At 39.5% G+C, this 19,299-nt stretch overlaps 1 pseudogene; it reads right to left on the minus strand.

The window, feature by feature from the left end:
- Positions 1-8,006: 8,006 nt before the first annotated feature.
- LOC129075446 (60S ribosomal protein L17-like) lies at positions 8,007-8,673 on the minus strand (annotated as a pseudogene).
- Positions 8,674-19,299: the final 10,626 nt, after the last annotated feature.

Below are 19,299 nucleotides of genomic sequence, written 5' to 3' on the forward strand. Positions count from 1 at the left end.
TGAAGTGGAAGATGAAGTCAGAATGAACTGGGTTTTACTTGAGGATACAACATGATATAACTGAAAGAACATAAGCTTTTATTAAAGGACCAACAGTAAAATACTAGCCCCACAAATTGCATAATTTTGTACAAATCACTTAATATCTATTGACCTCAGTTTTTCAACTGTAAAATGGAACTATGGGTCTTCTAAGGTCATTGTGAAGATTAGATGAAGTTCATATTTCAAGTACCTAGCACAACGCTTGGCACCTAAAGGTACTCAATAAATGTTCTACCTTCTCTATAGATAAAAATAGTAAAACATTAAAATTCATTCTATTTTGGAAAAAAGAGCGGAAAACATCAATTTAAAAAGCAGAATATAGAATGTCTGTGTTTCAGCTTGAAACTACTGTTATGTAGTTGAAACTTGCCTAAATATCCCAGATCTTGTTTAGCTCATGAGTACACAGGATCATCACTCTGGATATTAGAGTAGCCTTGGAGTACCTGAAATTGCCTGAGAGATAAATACACTTTGCAACTGGAGTAATGAAAGATCTACCTCTTCTCTTATGAAAGAATATTGTGAGTGGAAGAGACTTGAAAGCGAAAGTCCCAGGGACACCTAAAAGGCTGAAGTTGTTCTGAATAGGGGGTAAGGTGGAGTGATGAAAGAGGTAGAGTGGGTGGGGTGGAGGTGGAGGTATAGGAGGTGGGAGTGAAGTTACAGAAGGGGTAGGGGTAGTTAAATACCCAAATGTCCCTAGGCTCTCTCAAAACCAGCATATAACATAAATACCTTGCTTTCAGGTTCATATCAGAGAGTTGTTTCAGTTTCATTAGCATGGCCTTACGATAGTACAACAAAATAAGATGAATTCCCTGATAGAATAAAAACTTGCTATTGAGGCATTCCACAAGTAGTTACTGAAGCACTGTGTTAGGCCCTGAGAAGGGATATTAAAAAAAACACACAATAAAAGTAAACCTATTCTCAGAGAGCACATTCTTGGTATGGAAGGTAAATTAATGTAGTAAAGAAAGCACTTTGATTGTATGAAAAGTACCCAAGGGCTATGCAGAAGAATTCAGAGGATAGAAGCCCTCCCTACCAAGAAGATCACAGCTTCTGGAAGAGGTGGCATTTGAACTGTGACTAGAAAAATAGGTAGAAAGGGAGAGCACATGGCATATCAGCAAAAGAAGGGTATCTAACAAAATTTGAGAAGAGGAAAGTGGTAAAGTGAGTTCAGAGGATCACAGGAGCTGGATAGGGGAGATAGGGGAGGCAGGGACCAAAGTATAGAGGGTTTCTGATGCTTGGCCCAGTACTTTAAATTCTGTCCTGGGACTGGGGTGACACCACCCAGTCTGTGTTTTAGGAAAACTGGTCTGGCAGGATTCTTAGTTGTCCACAGCAAGACACTGGAGCAGGGATAGCATTGGGTACCCCTGAAGGATGCTTTTTTTCTGGGGACGTTGCCATTTGGTTAGCCAGGGTTATGAAGATGTTGACCTTGACAGGGCTTTCTCTGGGAAGCCTTTGCTCGCTCACACCCTCTCAACCCTCAAACCACACCAGGTAGGAAGTATTGCCAGTATGTGTTCTGCCCTGCTTCTTAAAGGCTGACAAAGCCTTCAATTCCAGCTGCAGAATCTCTTAAAGGGTTAATCTTTTTTTTTTTACATTAAATATTTTGTGTTAGCTTCAGGTATTAGTATAGTGGTTAGACAAACACTTTAAAAAAGTATTCTCCTTGACATTTCCAGTACCCAACTGGCACCTTATGTGGTTATTACAATATTATTGACTATATTTCCTATGTCATATTTTTCATCTCTGTGATTGTTCTTTAACTACCAATCTGTATTTCTCAACTGCTTCACCTTCTCAGCCAAGTCCTCTGCCACCCCCTCACATCTGGCAACCATCAGTTTGTTCTCTGTATCAATGAGTCTATTTCTATTTTGTTTGTTCACTTATATTATTCTTCAGATTCTGCATATTAAGTGAAATATGGTATTTGACTGACTTATTTCACTTAGCATACTACCCTGTAGGTCAATCTGTGCTGTCACAAATGGTAAGATTTTGTTTTTTTATATGGCCAAGTAATGTTCCATTGTATATATGTACAACATTTTTTGGGGGGGGTCAGACTTCATAGATTATTTCCAGAGTATTCATTCACTCTGGAAAAAGGTAGTGCATTTTAAACCAATTTTGAGAAAGAAGAACAAAGGAGGAGGGATCACAATACCTGATATCAAATTATATTACGAGGCCACTGTAATCAAAAGAGTCTGGTACTGGCATAAGAACAGACACATAGATCAATGGAACAGAATAGAGAGCCCAGAAATAAACCCAGGTCTCTAAGGTCAATTAATATTTGAAAAAGTGGGTGGGAGCATACAATGGAGTGGAAATAACCTCTTTAACAGATGATGTTGGGAGATCTGGACAGCTACATGCAAAAAAATAAAACTTGACTACTAACTTACACCATACACCAGAATAAACTCAAAATGGATAGAAGACTTAAACATAAGCCATGACACCATAAAAGTCCTAGAGTAAAACATAGGCAGTAAAATGTCAGATAATCCCATGCAGCAACATCTTTACCAATTTCTCTCCTAGGGCAAAGGATATAAAGGAAAGAATAAACAATGGGACTACATCAAATTAAAAAGCTTCTGCATGGCTAAAGAAAACATCAGCAAAATGAAAAGACTTTACACTAGGTCAGAATGGCCATCATTAACAAATCAACAAACAGCAAGTGCTGGTGAGGATGTGGGGGAAAAGGGAACCTTAAAGGTGCACTGTTGGTGGGAATGCAGACTGGTGCAGCCACTGTGGAAAACAATGGAATTTCCTAAAAAAACCCTAAAGATGGAGCTGCCTTTTGATCCAGTGATCCCACTGCTGGGACTATACCCTAAGAATTCTGAAACACCAAATCAAAAGAACCTATGCATTCCTATGTTCACAGCAGCGCTATTTATAGTAGCCAAGTGCTAGAAACAGCCTAAGTGCCCATCAGCAAATGAGTGTATGAAAAAACTGTGGTACATTTACACAATGGAATATTACACAGCAGAAAGAAGGAACCCCTACCCTTTGCGACAGCATGGGTAGAACTGGAGAGCATTGCATTAAGTGAAATAAGCCAGGGAGCGAAAGACAAATACCATACGCTCTCACCTATAAGTGGAAACTAGTGAACGAAACAAACAAATAAGCAAAATAGAACCAGAGACATGGAAATAAGAAACAAACTGACAGTGACCAGAGGGGAGGTGGGGAGAAGGATGATGGGGAAAAGGTGGGGAAGAGTCTAGTCAAGGAACATACAGGATGGGAACTGACTGTGGGAGCAGGGAGGATTGGCAGGGCAGGGCAGGGGGAACAATGGGGCAAAAATTGGGACAACTGCAATTGAGCAACAATAAAAAAATAAGTGTTTGATTTTTAATAACCTATTATTAATGTTTTTCAGATGTAAATGCTATTGGATTATGTTGTTTTTCAATCCTCATCTTCATTTTTTTCATCATAGAAAGGATTCAGGGAAAAAGAAAGGGCTGCACCCAGTGAATGTAAACATAGAAGCCAGGTACACACTCTTACTCCTCATCTTTTTACATCTTTATGCATCAAATGCTCTCTAAGATTAGCTCCAAGATAATATGGTGGAGGGAGAGGGTGAACTATAGATGAAACTAGACACAGGGTGCACAGTAGGTGTGGGGGAGAATGGGCATGCATGTCCATTATACTATTCTATTTTCTGTATGGTTGAATTTTTTCATGGTAAAAGGTGAAATAAGTAAATAAAATGAGAAAAAAATAATAAAAAAGAAATACATTTGGAAGTTCCTTTTCAAGATTTGTGCATGACTCACACTGTGGCCAGGTTATTTACTTTTTTGCCTAAGTATGCCCATTTACAAAATGTATGTAAAATTTGCCATTTGCTATATTTTCTTTTATTTAATTTTTTCCAATTATAGTTTATGTTCATTATTATTTTGTATTAGTTTCTGGTGTATAGCATAGTGGTTAGACAATCATATATTTTACAAAGTGTTCCCCCTAATATTTCCAGTACTCAGCACAATACATAATTATTACAATATTATTGACTATATTTCCAATGCTGTACTCTACATACCCATGACTATTTTGTAATGATCAATCTGTACTTCTCAATTCCTTCACTTTTTCACCTAGTCCCCCCAATACCCTCCTCTATGGCAACCATCAGTCTGTTCTCTATATCTAAGAGTCTGTTTCTGTTTTGTTTGTTGATTTACATTTTTCTTTAGATTCCACATATATGTGAAATCATATGGTATTTGTCTCTCTCTGACTGACTTATTTCATATCACTGCTTTTATATCGACTCTTCTATTGATAACCATCTGTATTGCTTCCAGATCTTGGCTATTATAAATAATGCTGCAAAGTACATAGGGGGGGCACATGTTCTTTTGAATTAGTGTTTTGGGTTTTTTTTGACATACAAGGGCTGTCCAGAAGGTATCTAGCCATGTAATATGAAAAACAAAGACATTTATTGAAAAATATACAAGATACAAGAAACATTGTACATAGGACAATGACACCTTAGTCCCTTTCAAAGTAGGCACCTTGGGACCTCACACAGTTATCCCAATCACCATCAGCTGCCCTGTTGCATTTTCCTGAATATCTTCAATGGTCTGAAATCTCTTCCCTTTCAAAGGTGATTTTAGTTTTGGGAAAAACCAGAAGTCACAGGGTGCCAAATCTGGGCTGTATTGGGGCTGAATCACTCAGGTGATTGGATGTTTTGCCAAAAAATTCTGCATGAGACATGATGCATAAACAGGTGTGTTGTTGTGATGAAGCTGCCAAGAAACCACCAGTTGCCCATAGCAGCGGGCTTCTGAATCATCCGAAAAGTTCCCCATGGAGAAATGTTCGAGCTTAGTGCAAAATTTGACATAGATCATTGCTCTACTCACTCAGTCATTTTAAATGCAATGGCCACACAGTGGCACCTACTGCCCCAACTGACTAGTACAGTGAAGTCGTCATTGTTCATGCATGTGCATTCCAATTCACTCTACTTGGCTGCCAGGTTACATAGATGTTGTGCAAACCATTCTTGTTATATTAACAATGGCTCGACTTTTTCCAGACAGACCTTGTAAACACAGAAGTAGAAATGTTGAGCCCTATGGTAGTTTTATTTTAAATGTTTTGAGGAACTTTCATACTGCTTTCCACAGTGGCTGCACCAATCTGTATTCCCACCAACAGTGCATGAGGGTTCCTCTTTCTCCACATCTTTACAAACACATGTTGTTTGTTGATTTTGTGATGATGGCGATTCTGAGAGGTTTGAGGTGGTTATCTCATTGCATTTTTCCCTTTTTGTTGAATTTATTGGGATGACATTGGTTAACAAAATTATACAGGTCTCAGGTGCACTCGTTTTGATTTGCATCTCTCTGATGATTAGTGACAATGAACATCTTTTCATATGTCTATTGGCCATCTGTATGTCCTGTTTTGGAAAGTGTCTAATCAGGGCCTTTGCCCATTTTTTAATTGCATTTTTTGATTTTTGGTGTTGAGTTGTATGAGTTCTTTACAAATTTTGGATATTAACCCTTTATCAGATATATCATTGGCAAATGAATGTGTTCTCCTACTCAGTTGGTCATCTTTTAATTTTGTTGATGTTTACTTTGCTGTACAAAACCTTTTTAATTTGGCGTACTCCTATTTGTTTATTTTCTCTTTTTTTTCCCCTGGCCTGAGGAGATATATTAGAAAAAAATATTACTAAGAGAAGTGTCTGAGATTTTCCTGCTTATGTTTTCTTCTAGAATTTTTATGGCTTTGAGTCTTACATTAAAATTTTAAATTTATTTTTAATTTATTCTTGTATGTAGTGTAAGAAAGTGGTCTAGTTTTATTTTTTTTGCATGTGTCTGTCCAATTCTCTGAACACAATTTTTTGAACAGGCTGTCTTTAGGACATTGTATGTTCTTGCTTCCTTTTTTAAATATTAATTGACCACATAAGCATGGGTTTATTTCTGGACTCTCTATTATGTTCCATTGATCTATATATCTGTTTTTTTTTAACAATATCATGTGGATTTGATTACTACAGTGTTATAGTATTGTTTGATATCAGGTAACATGATTCCTCCAACATTGTTCTTTGTTCCCAAGATTACTGTGGCTAATCATGTTCTTTTCTGGTTCCATATACATTTTTGAATAATTTGTTCTACTTCTGTGAAATATGCCATTGGTATTTTGATAGGAATTGTATTGGGTAGTCTGGACATTTTGACAATGTTAATTCTTCCTATTAATGAGAATAGTATGTGTTTCCATTTCTTGCACCTTCAATTTCTTTCTTCAGTGTCTTTTAATTTTCTGAGAAGAGGTCTTTTAGCTCCTTGGTTAAATCTATTCCTAGGTATTTTGTTTATTTTGATGTAATTGTAAGTAGGATTGTTTTCTTAGTTTCCCTTTCTGATAGCTCATTATCGGTGTATAAAAATGGTGAATGTTAATTTGTCATCCTGCTAATTTATTGAATCCATTGATCAGTTCTAGTAGTTTTTTAGTGGAATCTTTAGGGTTCTCTATATACAGTATCATATCATCTGCAAATAATGACAGTTTTACTTCTTCCTTTCCAATTTGGATGCCTTTTATTTCTCCTTGTCTGATTACTGTGGCAAGGACTTCCAGTACTATGTTGAATAAGAGAGGTGAAAGTACACATCTCTGTTTTATTCCTGCTCTTAAGGGAAACACTCTTGGTTTATCCCCATTGAGTATGATGTTAGCTGTGAGTTGGTCATACATGACCTTTTTTATGCTATGGTATGTTTCCTATATTTCCACTTTGCTGACAGTTTTTATAATAAATGGGTGTTGGATTTTGTCTAACGCTTTTTCTTTTAGATTTTTAATTTTTTAAAATTTTTTATTGATTATGGTATTAAACTTGTCCCATTTTTTTCTACCCTTTGTTCCCCTCTGCCCTGCACCTGCCCTCTCATCAGCATCCCCCCACCCTTAGTTCATGTCCATGGGTCGTACATATAAGTTCTTTGTCTTCTCCATTTCCTATGCTATTCTTAACCTCCCCCGTCTATTTTGTACCTACTAATTATGCTTCTTATTCCCTGTACCTTTTCCCCCATTCTCCCCCTCTCCCTCCCCTCTGATCTCCATTTATGTGATTCTGTTCTTGTTCTAGTTGTTTACTTGTTTTTTTTTTTTTAGGTTCAGTTATTGATAATTGTGAGTTTGTTGTGATTTTGCTGTTCATAGTTTTGATCTTTTTTTCTTATGTAAGTCCCTTTAACATTTCATATAAAAAGGGCTTGTTGATGATGAACTTTAAATTGACCTTATCTGGGAAGCACTTTATCTGCCCTTCCATTCTAAGCGATAGCTTTGCTGTATAGAGTAATCTAGGTTGTAGGTTCTTGCCTTTCATGACTCTGAATACTTCTTTCCAGCCCCTTCTTGCCTGCAAGGTTTCTTTTGAGAAATCAGCTGATAGTCTCAAGAGCACTCCTTTGTACTAACTGTCTGTTTTTCTCTTGTTGCTTTTAAGATTCTCTCCTTATCTTTAATCTTGGGTAATTTAATTATGATGTGTCTTGGTGTGTAATTCCTTGAGTCCAACTTCTATGGGACTCTCTGAGCTTCCTGGACTTCCTGGAAGTCTATTTCCTTCACCAGATTGGGGAAGTTCTCCTTCATTATTTTTTCAAATAAGTTTTCAGTTTCTTGCTCTTCTGCTTCTCTTTCTGGCACCCTTATGATTTGGATGTTGGAATGTTTTAAGTTGTCCCAGAGGTTCCTAAGCCTCTCCTCATTTTTTTCAATTCTTGCTTCTTCATTCTGTCCTGTTTGAATGTTTATGTCTTCTTTCTGCTCCAAACTGTTGTTTTGAGTCCTGGTTTCCATCCCTTTACTGTTGGTTCCCTATATATTTTTTCTTTTTATTTTATTTTATTTTTTTTTTACTTTTACTAGTATTTATTTTATTTATTATATGCTGACTTTACTCCCGAGCCATAAGTTTTTGTTTCTTCAGTTTCTTCTGGGATATCTTTTTCTTCTGTGCAACTTCCTCTTCTGGTTTAGGAACAATTTGTTCTTTTTCAGTGAGGATCATCTCAATGTGGCAGGGAGAGCTCATGTATGGGTTGATCCGCCCATGAGCTCTGTAGGTTCTACGTTGCATCTTGGGAGCTTTGTTCACCTGGATGTGCTCAATGACCAGAGAATCTACATCTAAACCCTTAAGTTCAGCATTACTCTCTGTGTTTTTAAGCATGTGCAACAAAAACTCAGCACTCTTTTTGGGCCACCGACCCTGGTCCAGCCCCACTGATTGGCCTGGGCACACCTATCAACTCCACCGTTGTATCGACGGAATGGGACACACTGCTTCTTCAAAGTGACATCTTTCAGATACTTGGTGGCTTTTCAAATATGCATACCCTTGATGGCCTGGGCAGTTTCATGGGTGTTCTTGAAGTGAACCCGAAGATTTGAACCTCGTGATTTGCATGATTTTGTGGGGTTTTCTGGGTCAAGTGAATAGTGAACCATCTTCAGGGGTGACCTCTGGTCGCTTCTGGGAAGAGGAAGAGCGGCTATATTTTTTCTTTATTTCACTTTGCAAAGCCTTCACTTTTTCCTCCATTTTGTGACCATATTCAACCAATTCAGTGAGCATCCAGATTACCAGTGTTTTGAACTGTGCACCTGATAGGTTGGCTATCTTTTCATTACTTAGTTCTATTTTTGAAGCTTTGATCTGTTCTTTTCTTTGGACCATATTTCTTTGTCTCTGAGCCTGTTGTGTTATAAAGGGTGGAGCCTTAGGTATTTGCCAGGGAGGGGCAACCCAGGTCTCTGCTTTGTGACACTGTAGGTGGGGGATGAGTCAGAGAGGGAACAATGCTGTTTGCTTAGCTCTCTGCTGGCTTTCGGTCATTTCTTTGGGTACCCACAAGCAAGTTGGTCCCTTCTGGTGCTGATTCCCAGGTGTGTGGGTGTATGTACATTCTAACAAACTCCAACAAACTCTCTCCACCAAACTCTCCTGTGAGGCTAGGAGTTTCTCCCCCTGCTGCAACCCCCATAGGTTTTTTACCTCCAGAGGTCTTGAGGCTTTCTTTTTCCCCCCACTGGGACACTGGATTGCGTGGTTGTTTCTCCTGGTTTATCAGCACATGCATATGGGACTGCCTGGTCTGCCAGCCACTGCCTTGCCACATGTCCTCCTTGCCCTGGCTGCCTGTCTCTGCCCCTCCTACTGGACTGGAAAAATGTTTCTTCTTTAACTCCTTGGATGTTGGACTTTCATCCAGCTCAATTTTCTGGCAGTTCTGGTTGTTTTTTGTTTTTAAATTTGCCGTTGTCCTTTTGGGTATGTGAGGAGACAAAGTGTATCTACCTAAGCCCCCATCTTGACCAGAACTCTAATGCTTTTTTTATATCTGTTGATATAATCATACGATTTTTACCTTCCATTTTGTTTACGTGCTGTATGGCATTAATTGATTTGCAGATATTATACCAATCTAGCATCCTAGGAATAGATCCTATTTGATTATGCTGTATGATCTTTTTATTTTGTTTTTAATTTTTAATTTTTAAAACTATTTTATTTATTAAATTTTTTAATCCTCATCCAAAGATTTTTTTTTCATTGCTTCTAGAGAGAGAAGAAGGGAGAGGGAAAGTGAGAGAGAGAAACATCTATGTGAGAGACAAGCAACCATCAGTTGCTTCCCTTATGCATTTGGACTGGGGATCATATGATATCAGGCCAGGGATGGAAACTGCAAGCTAGACAAATGCCCTGACTGGGAATCGAACCTGCAATTCTTTGACTATGGGATGATGCTCCAACCAACTAGCCACACTCGCCAATGCTGGTGTATGATCTTTTTAATGGATTGCTGATTTGGTTTGCTAAAATTTTGTTGAGAATTTTTGCATCTATGTTCATCATGGATATTGGCTTATAATTTTCTTAGTAGTGCCTTTATCTGGTTTTGTAATTAGGATAATGTTGGCTTCATAAAATAAGCTTGAGAGTTGTCCCTTCCCCTGGGTTTTTGGAATTGTTTGAGAAGGATAGGTGTTAGTTATTTTCTTCAATGTTTGTTAACGTTCCCCCTTGAAGCCTTCTGGTCTAGGACTTTTGTTTGTTGGGAGTCTTTTTTTATTAATTAATTTATTTCTGCAAATACATTTGTCTCTGCCTACCCCCCACCACTTTTCCTTGCCCCCTCCCTCCCTCCCTCAACTCTTCCCCTTTGGTTTTGTCCATGAGTCCTTGCTATATGTTCCTTGACTTTCCCCTTCCTGTCCTTTTCCCTACCCCCGCCTCCTTCCCTCTTGTCTCTGTTGATTTCTTTTCCTTTCAGTGTTGCTGGTCTTATTTTCCTTGCATCTTTGTTTTGTTGGTTAGGTTCCACTTATAGGTGAGATCATATGGTATTTGTCTTTCGCCCCTTGGCTTATTTCACTTAGCATAATGCTCTCCAGTTCCATCCATACTGTCGCAAAGTTTAGTAGTTCTTTTTTTTCTTTCTGCTGCGTAGTATTCCATTGTGTAAATGTACCATAATTTTTTGATCCAATCATCTACTGATGGGCATTTAGGTTGCTTCTAACACTTGGCTATTGTAAATTGTGCTGCTATGAACATTGGGGTGCATAGGTTCTTTTGAATTGGCGTTTTGGGATTCTTAGGGTATAGTCCCAGCAGGGGAATCACTGGATCAAAAGGCAGTTCCATTTTCAGGTTTTTGAGGAAATTCCACACTGCTTTCCACAGTGGCTGCACCAGTCTGCATTCCCACCAACAGTGTATTAGTGTTCCTTTTTCTCCACAACCTTGCCAGCACCTGTTGTTTGTTGATCTGTTTATGATGGCCGTTCTGACTGGTGTGAGGTGGTACCTCATGGTGGTTTTGATCTGCATTTCTCTGATGGCTAGTGATGCTGAGCATCCTTTCAAATGTCTCTGGGCCCTCTGTATCTCCTCCTTGGAAAAGCATGTGCCCAGGTCCTTTGCCCATTTTTTGATTGGATTGTTTGTCTTCTTGAAGTGGAGTCGAGTGAGTTTTTTATCTTGGAGATCAAACCTCTATCTGATGTATCATTAGCAAATATATTTTCCCAAATGGTTGGTTCCCTTTTCATTTTGCTGATGTTTTCTTTTGCCATGCAGAAGCTTCTTATTTTGATGAGGTTGTTGGGAGTTTTTTTATTACTGCTTCATTTTCATTAGTTGCCATCAGTCTGTTTAGATTTTCTGTTTCTTCTTGATGCAGTTTTGGAACAATATATGTTCCTAGGTATTTATCCAATTTGTCCAGATTGTACAGTTTGTTAGTATATAGTTCAAAATATTTTAATTTAATTTAATTTTGTTTTATTTTTTAACATTAAAAAAGTGTTTATTTATTTATTTTTAGAGAGGAGAAGGGAGGGAGAAAGAGAGGGAGAGAAACATCAATGTGTGGTTACATCTCATGTACCCCCTACTGCGGACCCGGCCTGCAACCCAGGCATGTGCTTCAGATTGGGAATCAAACCAGTGACCCTTGGTTCACAGGCCATTGGTCAATCCACTGAGCCATACCAGCTATGGCTAATTTTGTTTTATTTTTTATTGTTCAAGTACTCGTCTCCATTCCTCCCCTCCTACCACTCCCTACCTGCCTGCCCATCCTCACCTTTCACCCTTGATCCTACCCCCCTTTGGCTTTGTCCATGTGTCCTTTATACATGTTCCTTGGTGACCCCTCCCCTTCTTTCCCACGTTATCCCCCGCACCCCCCCTCTGGTTACTGTCAGTTTTTTCCTTTATTTCAATGTCTCTAGTTATATTCTGCTTGCTTCTTTGTTTTTGTTTTTGTTTTAGTTTACACTTACAGGTAATATCATATGGTATTTTTCTTTCACAATCTGGCTTATTTCACTTAGCATAATAGATTCTCTCCAGATCCATCCATGCTGTCACGAAGGGTAGGAGCTCCTTCTTTCTTTCTGCTGCATAGTATTCCATTGTGTAAATGTACCATAGTTTTTTGATCCATTCATTCAAGGAATATAAAGATTGTTTTAAAAATATTTTGAGCAATTTTGAGAAAGTAGTTCAAAATATTTTAAAAATAATCTTTTGTATTTCTATGGTGTCAGTTGTTACTTCTCTTTCATTTCTGATTTTATTATTTTCGTCCTCTTTTTTTCTTGATAAGATTGGTTAAAGGTTTATCAATCTTGTTTATTTTTTCAGAACCAGCTTTTGTTTTATTGATTTTTTTATTTATTTAGAAACTATTTTGTTTATTTCCACTCTTATTTTTATAATTTTCTTTCCTCTACTCATTTTGAGGTTTGCTTGTTTTTCTTTTTCTGTTTCCTCTAAATGTAAAGTTAAATAGTTTATTTGTGATTTTTCTTATTTCTAGAGATATGTCTAATACTGTGAATTTCACTCCTAGGACTGTTTTGCTATGTCCCATGCATATTGGGTTTTTGTATTTCCATTTTCGTTTGTCTCAAGGTACTTTTGATTTCTTCCTTGATCTAATTTTTAATGCATTTATTGTTTAGTAACATGTTATTTAGCCTCAATATGTCTGTGTATTTTTCAGTCATTTTCCTGTAATTGACTGTTTTGTATCATTGTGGTTAGAGAAAATGCTTGACATAATTTCAAAAAATTTATCCTCACCCAAAGACAATTATCATTGCATTTAGGGAGAGGAAGGGAGAGAGAGAGAGAAACATTAATGTGAGAGAGAAACATCGATCAGTTGCCTCCTGTACAAACCCCAACCAGGGACTGAACCCACAACCCAGGTATGTGCCCTGACATGGAATTGAACCTTTTGGTGTATGGGAAAATGCTTCAACAAAACAAGCCACACTGGACAAGGATGATTGTAATTTTCTTAAAATTATTGAGACTTGTCCTGGCTGGTTTAGCTTGGCAGATTGAGCACCAGCCTGTGAACCAAAGGGTTGCTGCTTCAATTCCCAGTCAGGACACATTCCTGGGTTTCAGGCCAGACCCCCAGTTGGGGCCGTGCAAGAGGCAACCACACATTGATGTTTTTCTTCCATTTTCCCTTCCTTGCCCTCTGTCTAAAAATAAATAAATAAAATCTTAAAAATTTAATGAGACTTGTTTTGTGTCCTAACATGGGGTCTAGCCTTGAAACTGTTCATGTGCACTTTAGAGGAATGTATGTTCTTCTGCTTTGGGGTGAAATGCTCTGAAAATATCAATCATATCTAACTGTTTTAGTGTGTAATTGAAGACTGTTGTTTCTTGTTGATTTTATGTTTGGAATGTCTGATCAGTTAATGTCAATGGAGTGTAAAAATCCCCTAATATGACTGTATTATTGTCAATCTCTTTATGTTAATCAGGATTTGCTTTATGTATTTAAGTGCTCCTATGTTGGCTCCATAATTTTTTAAAAATATTTTTAATTTAATTTTTAATCATGATTATTCTATTACAGTTGTCTCAATTTTCCCCCCTTTGCCCTCCTCCACCCATCCCACCCAAATCTTCTCGCCCACAGTCAATTCCCACTCTGTTGTCCATGCCCATGGGTCATTCACACATGACTTTGTTTAGTCCCTTCTCCTTCTTTCCACCATTGTCCTCCTTCCCCATTCACTCTGGTCATTTTCAGTTTGTTCCATGTTTCCTTGCCTGTGGTTTACTTTGTTCATTAGTTTATTTTGTTGAATAGATTCCACTTATAGGTGAGATCACATGGTATTTGTCTTTCACTGACTGGCTTATTTCACTTAGCATAATATTCTCCAGTTCCATCCATGTTGTCACAAAACATAGGACTTTCATCCCTCTTTCTTTTTTTTAAAATGCTGATTTTATTTATTTATTTACTTATTTATTTAAACGTCAAGATCCACTATAAAATATTTAAAAAATTAAATCCATTATAAAGTCTTAACAATTAAAACAACATGACACGGCACAGAAATGATCAAGTAGATCAATGAAATAAAATGAGCAGTCTAGAAACAAATGCATATAACTGTCTAACAATGTAATATAGGATTAAATTGATATTTCGAATCAGCGGGGAAAATAAAGCTTATTCAACAAATAAGGTGGATGGACCACTATTACTTTAAATAAAACAAATATAGGGCCCTTTTTCACACATTATACAAGAAATCTTCAGGTGAGTTAAAAATCAATATTTAAAATCTAAGGAGTTTTAGGAGAAAATATGAAATAATATTTTTCTTACTCTGAAGTAACACATTCAAACGCAGAACCTATAAAGTAAAATATTGACAATACGGTAATATACATATTAAAAAGTTAAAGGACAAGTAATAGAATAGGAAAGTATTTGCAGCACACCTAAAAAAGGGTTAATACTATTTCTCTTTTTTTTAGGGAAAAAATTCCACAAACATTTAATCAAAAAATGGATAAAGAATACCAAAAAGTCATTTAAAGCTTTTTTTAAAAAATAATAGAAATAGGCAAGAAATATACAAAAACAGGTTTAGTTTCAACAAATAATAAAGGAACAATTGAAATTACACATCACTGTCACAATCATATTACTGAGTATTAAAAATATTGGTAATATCAAGTAAATCAAGTATTGGTGACTGTGAAAGCAACTGGGTATTCATAGACTTTTTTCCGCTCTTAAAGCAGTCCCTTTATCATATCTTGCAATGCTGGTTTCATGGAGGTGTATTCTTTTAGCCTCCTTTTGTCTGAGAAGCTCCTCATTTCACCTTCCATTTTAATTGAGAGCCTTGCTGGGTAGAGCAGTCTTGGTTGCAGGCCTTTGCTTTCCATTACCTGGAATATTTCTTGCCATTCCCTTCAACTTATAGTGTTTCTGGTGAGAAGTCAGCTGCTAGCCGCATCGGGGATCCCTTATATGTTACTGCCTCTTTCTCCCTTGCTTGCTTTAGGATTCTCTGTTTGTCTTTGATATTTGCCGTTTTAATGATGATGTGTCTTGGAGTGGGCCTTGTAGGGTTCCTCTTAAATGGGACCCTTTGTGCTTCCTGGACTTGTGTGACTTTTTCTCTCCTCAAATCAGGGAAGTTTTCCATCATTACTTTTTCAAACAGGTTCCCTATCCCTTGCTCCTCTTCTTCTCCTTCTGGTATCCCTACTATACAGATATTATTACGTTTCAGGTTGTCCTGCATCTCCCTAAATGCCTCTTCATTCTTTTTCAGTCTTTTTTCATTTTCTTGCTCTCACTGGGAGCTTTCTTCTACCTTACCCTCCAGCTCACTGATTCGATCCTCTGCTTCACCTAGTGTGCTTTTGATTCCTTCTACGTGTTCTTCAATTCAGAAATTGTATTCTTCATTTCCTTTTGTGTCTTGTTGATAGTTTCTATGTCCTTTTTCATGCTGATATAGCTTGCAGTAAGTTCCTCCTAGTCTCTGCAGTTTTTTTGTAGTTCTCTCTGAGCTCACTGAGCTCATTGAGCTTCCTTAGAACTGTCGTTTGGAACCCCGTATCTGATAGCTTACTTGCCTCTATTTCATTTAGTTCTCTTTCTGGGGATTCCTCCTTTCCCTTCAGCTCGGGAGGGGGGTGTTTCTTTGTCTTCCCATTGTTTGTGAGACTCTTCTTTTTTGCTCCTGCTTCTTAAGTTGATCTGTCTTGATTTCCTGGCCTTGTGGCGTGAACTTCTATGGTAGGAGACTGCTGGGGGTTTTTTCCTCTGTGGATCTGCCTCTGACGATGTCAGATGTTGACCCTGTCCAACCTTAGGCGGTCTGTTCGAGACTTCCAGGAATATACTGTCTGTGGCTGTCTCCTTCAGCTGTTACTCTAGTCACTCTGCACTCAGCAGGCCAGCTTAGAGACACCACAGGGCGGGGCAGAGTCCCTTCTGGGGGTGGGGTTATTGGGTCCTCTCATGCTGCTGCCACTCAGGAGAGTGGTCTGCCTGAGCCAGAGGGCTGTTGATGTATGGGGGAGGAGTCAGCACCGGGATCCCGCCAGCTACTCTCTCTAGTCTCTCCCCAAGGCCTCCATCTCCAGTCTCTCCTCAACTGTCTCTAGACTACTCTGCACCCCCTTTAGCCAGGGATCTACTATCTGTGACTGCCACGTTGCACTCAGCAGTCAGGCTTTAGCACTACCCAGCCTGGGCAGACCCTCCTAGGGGCAGGATTCTTCTTTCCTCTCATGCTGTTGCTGCTCAGGGGAGTGGTCTGCCTGAGCAAGATGGCTGCTGCCTCATGGGGGATGAGTCAGCACAGGGATCCCACCAGTTACTCTCTCAGTTCTCTTCCCAAAGCCTCCTTCCCCAGTCTCTCCTCAAGTGTCTCTAGCCCGCTCTGCCCCCACCCCTGCCGAAGCCCCGGGTAAGTGGCTGCAAATAAAAATTTATGCATTGGTCCTTTAAACAGCTCTTTGCATCTCCAGCTTCCTGTCTCTGACAGAAAGCAACCCTGCCAACTTTCCGCAGATGGCTCTTATCTGTGTACTTTGTGGGCTCGGGTGCTGTAGGCTGGAGATCCCTGCTTGTGGTTTAGACCCTGGTCTTCTCAGGTGGATCCAACTGGCCGTTTCAATATCCTTCTGGTGCTGCTGCCCGTGAGTGCCCCGTCTGCCTTCTCGAGTCCCTACCACACTCCTTACCAGTTATGTTGTGCTAAAGCTGATTCTTCTGTCTGTCTGAGGTTACAAGGCTCCTCTCTCACTATTGTTCAGTTGTTTGTTCCAGGTGATTTCTCCACAGTATAGTTGTAATTCCAGGTTGGTCCTGGGAGGAGGTCAGTGTGACTTCCATTCCTGAAGTGGAATTTGCCTTCAGGGTCTGATGGCTCCCAAGATTTCCTTTTTAATGTGCTACTCATGAAGCTAATTGGGTCCTGCTCTAATGTGGTCTGAAGCCAACCACCAGGCATGTTGCTTCTGGGACATTTTGGGAGGGACTCTGATGTGGGTCAGTATTTCATACTTTGTGACTGGCCTTGGGCTACCTGTTTGAAGCTACAAAGCAATCTACAGTTTGTGTCTGCCTCTCCTGGTCCTGGTGTGTATGAGAATGGCCAAGGTATGCACCAAGCCTGCAACATGTCAGTAAAAGGCCCAAGGCACCCCAAGTACTGCTTTGCCTGCCTCCCCCTGACAGCAGCCTATTAGACTTAGTCACTGAAAGAGACTCTCTTGGCATGCAAGTTGTATAAGGTAGGTTCTCAGTGATTCACCAGGTAGGGGTGAGTGGTGTTTATCAGATTAATGGAATTTAAACTTGGTGCCAGTGCTAGGTCTGAGACCACTCAGCAATAGTTCCAGGGTACATCAAGGCCAGCTGGGTACCTTCAAACCTTTGTGTTGGGGTGAGGTCTCAGGGAATCATCAGAGTGAGGCCAGCAAGGTTCATAAAGCCCAAACAGACAAAAATTTGGCCACATGAAGGGAGAGCTTTGCCCTAGTCTGGCTTTTGGGGAGAAAATGGTCTTTGCCTTAAAGCCACAGAACTCAGTCTGTCTCCATTCTGGCTGGACCTCCTCGAGCCCTAGCTTGGAAGGCTGGGCTACCAGGAGTTGGGAGCATGGGGCTAATAGGTCTGTTGTGGGGTAATGTGCCTACAAGGTTCACAAAAAAGAGGGAATTGCCCCGACCCAGAGCTAGTACACTTAGGATATAACTCCCCCTGAGTCTGCCTGGACGTCTACACCAGGGGCCCAGGAAACTGACTCCTTTGCAGTGTTTGAGCTCAGCAAGTGGTGGCAACTGGGAGTCAAGTGGATGAGCTGTTGCATTCCTTCAGGCTGATATCATATGGAGGGGAGTGTTGGGACTTAAGAAAGATGGCATCTGTGTGCAGTGTGGGAGACAGACTCAGCACAGGCACCCTGGTGCCCATCCATTCAGCTCTTTCCCCAAAGCCACACTACCCAGTCTGTCCTCAAATGACTTTATTCTACTCAGAGCCTCCCTGCCTCCCTCCCTCCTTTGGAGCCAAGGGTGAGTGGCTGTGAAAGAGATTTTGTGTGCTGGTTCTTTAACAGTGTACCTAGGTTTCTAGAAGAGTTGCATCTCTCTCAGGCAGACAGAATCCCTGCTGATTTTCACAGCCAGATGTTATATGGGCACCTCTTCTCAGCTCTGGTGCTCTGAGCTGGGGAGCCATGCTCCTCACGGGAAACTTTCTTGCTGAGGTATGCCTCTAAATTATTAGCCACCTCATGTGGGTGTGGGGCCAGTGCCTTCCACACTCTGCCCTTTCTAGCAGTGTCAATGTGGCTTCTTCTGTAAATCTTTGTAAGATTTCTGTTTACGTAATCTTCAGTTAGTTATCCTGGTTGATCTAGATTTTAGTTGTAATTCCAGTTTGATCCTGGAAAAAATGGAGTATAACATCCACCTAATCAGCTGCCATCTTGTATTCCTTAAGGCTTTTAATACAAATCTATTTCCTGTAACTTTTCTGACTTTTTGTTGTTGTTTTTTTGTCTTCCATTTTTCTACCTCCCCCACCCCGACCTTTTTTGCATTTCCAGCCTCTTGGTTGAATATAACACTTTGTGTTTCTATGATTCCTAATACATTGCTAAAAAACCACATATATATCATATTTATTATATCGTATGTCTTGCATTTACTCTCCTATCCCTTATAACAAACCTGGCTGCAAGTTTCTCATTATTTCCTCCTTGAAATCTCAGCCATTCTTAACACCAGTATCTGATTTTGTGTTTAAGTGTGAATATGTTACACTGGAAGCTTATGGGAAAGTTTGGGGAAATGTTAAATCATTAAGAATATCATGTGCCAAACAATGTCGGAGCCTCAAATACTGCTTTGGTGGTCATGACCCTGGCCAGAGGGGGAAGCCTGTGATTTCGACCCTTCCCTGAGTCCCAGTTTCATGGATAGTATCTGTGAATGGAATTGTCTGAGGCAGACTTTTTCTTGTGAACAAGTTCACATGATGGAATTTGAAGAGCTTGTTTCACTTGGAGCCCAGCAGGACAGAGTGGTTTGGAATGCAGCATTCACTGTGTTCTGTTTAGCTGGAGGCTGTCACAGGGAACAAGTACTTAGCAAACAGCATGAACAAGGATTTGAACTAGAAAATGAAGAGGACCTTGACAACACTGTAATAGTGGCTTGTCTCCTCAAAAACTTCTCAATTGTACACAGGGAGGTGATAAGAAGACTAAGAAAAATACATAAATAGATTTGGGTCTCAT

This window comes from Pteronotus mesoamericanus, unplaced genomic scaffold (genome assembly GCF_021234165.1).
Source record: "Pteronotus mesoamericanus isolate MK-2021 breed Mesoamerican mustached bat unplaced genomic scaffold, CSHL_Meso_final contig_55, whole genome shotgun sequence".
NCBI classification, from domain to species: Eukaryota; Metazoa; Chordata; class Mammalia; order Chiroptera; family Mormoopidae; genus Pteronotus; species Pteronotus mesoamericanus.